This window comes from Berghia stephanieae, chromosome 1 (genome assembly GCF_034508935.2).
Source record: "Berghia stephanieae isolate SIO BIC M18660-M18661 chromosome 1, UCSD_Bste_1.3, whole genome shotgun sequence".
Taxonomy (NCBI): Eukaryota; Metazoa; Mollusca; class Gastropoda; order Nudibranchia; family Aeolidiidae; genus Berghia; species Berghia stephanieae.
The window spans coordinates 67,389,676-67,395,778 of NC_088360.1; positions in this window are offsets into that span (position 1 = coordinate 67,389,676).

Sequence of the window (6,103 nt, forward strand, 5' to 3'; positions counted from 1 at the left end):
GTTGGTTTGTACAATAGAAGGAATGAAGACGGCGCCTTTGTTATTATTAGTTAGACAACTTGTTAGTGATACGTTTTCAGTAAATGATATCAAAGAGAAAATAGAAAGTGTGCGCTTGGCTAAGAAACTCATAACATTGCCATCCAGAAGGATAACGGACCAACACACAAAACTATGTGTAACCTTAAACATTTATAGTCAGGTTAATACAGTTCAGTGGGAATTACTCACAAACATGGATGTCAAAAAACAACAAAGACACGAGTGACGTCAACTTCGCTTTATATAATATAGATAAAACTAAATTAACGTCATTCAGCTTTTTGTTATTGCTTTTAGCTAACCTTTTTAAATTCTATCAATCAGACTATAAACGTTTAAGGTTACACAAAGTTTTGTATGTTGGTACGTTATAATCGAGCTTTTAGATTTGCAAAGCAGGAACGCACAGCATCAATAAGCGTCAAAGGTTACACACAGTTTTGTGTGTTGGTATGTTTAATTTGGTTGGCGGGTGTAGTGAGTATTTTACCTAAACGCAGAGCATCAAGCCGTTTTGACAAGATTTGACTTTCAAGCCACCAATAGGATATGGGACTTGAACAATATTATTGTTTTGTCTGGGAGTCATCACTTTGACTGTCATTCTATATTGTCGCCTGGGGATCTCCGTTTTTGTCCGACATTGTATCCCTCTCTCCATAATATCTACGAACCTTCTTTATTACTGTGACAAAGTTATCAATTTTAGTATAGCATGTGGTCGACTCTCTTCCTAAGGACATTTCGTGCATGCTTCAGCTAAGATAAAAAGACTGTATTTCAGAGAGATATGAAAAGAATTGACCGAATGGTTAAGGTTGAATTACATTTATTCTTTTTAAAAGAGTATCGTTTGTCCACAATGACAAGAACGTAAAACTATTTGAGATTGTAGCCGATGAATCTGGGTGGAAATATGTTAAATGCGACAATGGAATTTCGATATGGATGGCCGTCTTCTGAGGTCAGATGTTTAGAGGAAGGCTCTCAGATTTCGTAAATGGCCGCCGCAAGTGTGCGGCTATGTGGTCAAGTGGTATGACACTCGCTTTCGGATCGGAAGGTCTTGAGTTCGAGCCTCGATCGGCGCATAGTTGAGTCCTTGGAAAAGGATCTTTACTCACATTCTCTCACCGTACTCAGGTGTAAAATGAGTACCTGACCGTTAACAGCGTTGTCTCTGTCCGGAAAAAAATTGTAATACCGCCTGACAGGCGTCATGTTTTGTTCTACATGTTAATGTTACGTGTTGCTGTTGGTCAGGGACCCCCTGTAAAGCGCTTTGATGCATTTTAAAGAAAGTTATGAGACATTCTTAGGGTTCCATGTTTATATTGTCACCTCATATGAAAAGGCATAATCATAAAGAATCCATGGCTGTACACTATCTATCCACCCATCTTTTGTCAAATAAAATTGAAAAACCAGTTTGATCTCTGAGGCATGACCGGAGTAGAATTAATGTTGTGTATATCTATTTCAATTGTAAAGGTAATGACGATAAATTAAATACGAATGGTGGGTGATTCTTGGTTATGAGAAAAGACCCAACAATACCATAAATAGCATATTCTCTTCATTATTCTTTTTATTGATAAAAGGCAAATTCAAGCAGTCACAGGCACCAACGGCAATCGGTAAATCGCAATAATATGCTCGTCATACAATCATTAGACGAGAGCGTCTATAAAAATAGAATGCTTTAAAATTATTCAACTGTCGTTATTATGAATGTAAAATATAGGAGCATCGTGGGTTAATACATACATACATACATACATACATATATACATACATATATATATATATATATATATATATATATATATATATATATATATATATATATATATATATATATATATATACTAGTAAAAAGCCCGCAATTTCGCGGGGAAAGAACTATTTTCATTCGATACTGTACTCACCATCATTTAATGAGGGCAGATTGGTAAACAACGTCGTCTGTGTAATTTGGTATATCTTCGGTTGATTTTTCTGTGTGGCCCAACATGAAGTGTAAGCCACTATAGCCTCTGACCCGTGACACAGCAACATACAGTTGTCCGTGTGTGAATACCGGTTGTAGTAAGAAAATCCCCACCTTGCTTAATGTCTGCCCCTGAGACTTGTTAATTGTCATCTTTACTAAGACTTATGACTAGCCCTAATAGAAAAAAAATATCCTCCGATCTCGAGCTAACCCTAATAGAAAAAATGATGACAAATTGAATAAAACAACTCTCGGACTGCTTTGCACTACCTTTCAATACTTAACAAATCAAAATGGCGGCCGAAAATCAAAAACAATGGTCAAATTAGGAAATTCTAAACTTTCACAAATCTATCAAGGTTTGCTCTAGAGTTTTAAAAATACTTCTATATAATGACAAATTTAATAAATAAATGCCTGACAAAATATCAACGGTGATAATACAAATTTAAAGAATACTGGGGATATAGGAGCTTTCGGAATGTCTCCCCTTTACTTAACTTATGGAAAAACAAACATCCTAGCACCTTTACTAAGACTTATGACTAACCCTAATAGAAAAAAAATCCTTCGATCTCGAGCTAACCCTAATAGTAAAAAAAGAATGAAAATGGCGACTGAAATACCTTCATGTGATCAAGTGAATAATATCACTATGAATGCCACGATTTGCTGAAAAATGCCAACACACACACATGTATACACCACACACAACACACACACACACACACACACACAAACATACACGCAATTAGAACATACTACTACATAACAACACTGATCACCGCTAAATCAACAACACAACGGAAGTAATAATAATACTTGATGTCATAAATAGATGACGCAAATTGACAACTTTTTACAGTGTCAAAATTAGTTGATTTTGAGAATCTAGTCTTGTCGTCGGTACATATTTTATGATATCTGTTTGACTCAACGAACTTTCAAACTGACTTTAAATTATAAAGGAAATCAAGTTATCTGTTTATCTATCTGTAAAAAATACATTTCTAATTTTCAAATCTTTCAGTAGAGTTGTGCGACGTATCAATTTTTTTATTGACTCAAATAAGCACAATGTTCTCCACAATGCTATATTTTTTAAAGAAAGGATATATATATATATATATATATTATAACACAACACACAACACACCTACACGCATACACACATACACACACACACACTCATAATATAAACATGAGAGCACATCACAATACACATCAAAACTAATCACCACTACACAACGAAACAACTTTAGTTTGGAGTTTTCTACGGACATTACAATGTCGAATCATCATCGCAACGCCGACTGAAGAAGTGTAAAAAACACAGAAACTAGTCGTCTCGGCCAAAAAAATGTGAGTGAAAATTTACATTATATATATATGTATATAAACTGTGCGTGCATAACTCTATCTAGAGACATTTTTAAAGAATCTCAAAAAAGTTTGTGTACGTTTTCAGATAATATAATCATCTATCTATTAACAGAATTATTTTTAATGCTCTTAGTCCATTAGTTTTTGAGACTTTATCTTTTTAGCAAATGGTAATAATCTAAGATGACAATACACATTTTCCTCCTTTGATTCTAAATGGTTTTGTTTAAGAAAAACACAATTAGATAAACCTAGCTGCTAGGTGCGCACGGGGTCCCGATGGCTCAGTTGGTAGAGCACTCGCTTCTCACTCAAAGGGACCGAGATCGAGCCCAGGTGTAGTCGAGATTTTTTCCTGATCCCCCTGTCTACCCAGTAGTGTGTGTGTATGTGTGTGTGTGTGTGTGTGTGTGTGTGAGAGAGAGAGAGAGAGAGAGCGTGATTGTGGGAGAGAGAGAGAGAGAGAGAGAGAGAGAGAGAGAGAGAGAGAGAGAGAGAGAGAGAGAGAGAGAGTGTGTGTGTTTGGCTATTTCAAAAAAAAAAAAAGTTAATATCACTGCTTTTTGTTTCGTTTCGCTTTTGCTTTGTTATTCATTTTATATTGTTTTGTTTTGGATTTTGGTTTCTTTGTGTTTTTTTTCTCTCTCCAGTATTCTTCCCTGATCCATGCCTATTTAGTTCTTTAGTGATAAACATGCCTCTATGATAGCCGTTGTGCTATGCGTTCATGCTATCTCTTCTCCAATCAATAGGGGTCCGAATAACAATGTGGCGTTATCAGCCTCATCAATTTTTAAACAACAAAATGTATGGCAATTTATTAATGCACTGTCAATTCATGCACAAAAACCCAAGTTTTAATTGAGCTCAGATATGAAACTTTGTGAAGTGCATCGGACTCGGATAAAAGGTCTTTTTATTTGTGATCATGTAATTTATAAACAACCAATGCAATACTAGAATATAATTTATGCATAGATACATTAAAAAGACTGTATTTCATTTTATTATTATGATGATGTTGTTGTTGTTGGTGGTGGTGGTGGTCTTTATGTTTGTTTGCTTTGTTTTTTTTTTTTTTTTTGGGGGGGGGGGGGGGTTGTTTTTCTTTTCTTTGTTTTGTTATTTTCTAATGTTTTTTTTCTTTTTGGTTTGTTAGATAGATCCACAGATTAGTGAGAAGGGGCTCCTAGTCCGTGGATAGATCTCCTGTTGCACTTATTATATCGATCTGGGCATACTATTTGGTCATGCAGGCATATACGCAAAAATACATACATACACGCACACCACACACACACACACACACACACACACACACACACACACGTAAATCTCTCTATCTCTCTACCTCTCTCATATATTTACATACACACACAAACACACACACACACATACATACAGACAGACAGACAGACAGACACATACACATTATACTCATCTATATCTATGCACAATATATGCATCCATCTCTTCTCCCTCTCTCTCTCTCTCTTTCTTTTCGACTTTGTCTCTCTCTCTCTCTCTCTCTCTCTCTCTCTCTCTCTCTCTCTCTTTCTCTTTCTCTCTCTCCCACTTTTTTCTACCTTCCTGCAATTCAATGCCCAGGACACCAATCAAATACAAACACGTACGTTTATACACAATATATAGATTAAAACGAGACTTCATTCACTCTCATTCATAAAAACGCAATTAATTACAAAATCATAGCAGGGCTGAGTGAGATTATTCATCTGTTAACAACATTGGGTTTGAGAGAGTGGGAGAATGAGATTGAGAGTGAACAAAATTCGACTTAAAAATGCAAAACCTAAATTAGATTTCTAACTGTGGACGGAGTCTATCGACTATAAATGTTTTGAGAAGCATTTTGAAATAACATCTCTCCGTGCCCAAGTAAATAGCGCCGCTGAGTTCTCTTACAGCGTCGACACATTTGTTGTCTGTTACTAGATACTAAGACGATTGTAATTATGTTCAAGATTTATTCAGCGCTTGAATTAGGTATAAATCATGTGTTGATTGACTTGTCATCCCCTTCACTGAACGGGCAGTTGTGTTTGTTAATTAATTATAATAATATAGGATGCTGGTCTGCGGTAAGATAAAAGAGATCCTGGAACCCATTCGACAAGGGGGGGGGGGGGGGGGGGGGGGGGGGGGGGGGGGGGGGGGTTCGTGATAAAATCTGAACAAAACCAACCGCTGTAACTCACTATGATATGCCACACTTCCTTAAAAAGTATATTATAGTAAGTCACGTAACTTATTTTATATTACTTCTACCTTTTTAAAGCAAAGCTTACTTTTTTTTTCATGTCCGTTTCTTCTTTTCTTATTAAAAATGCCACACACATTAAAATTAAATGATTGTTTACAAACATTATAATAAGCCCACCATCGACTTAAAACTACCACCATACATTCCGTATCAATGACCTCATGTACTTATTACCTACGGTGCCAACTTTGTTATTTGAATGTAGCGTTGTCATTCGCAATAAGTAAGTCAATTGCGTATTTTACTAATGACACAGAAGCATAATCACCTTGATTTATGCACAACTATTAATGGTGCAATTTTAATAGTCAAGCAATTTTTATTACATCGAACATCTAATAATGCACCAGCTTTCCAAGCATTAAAATAATGATGGTGGCACATATTTCTAAAATAAAACA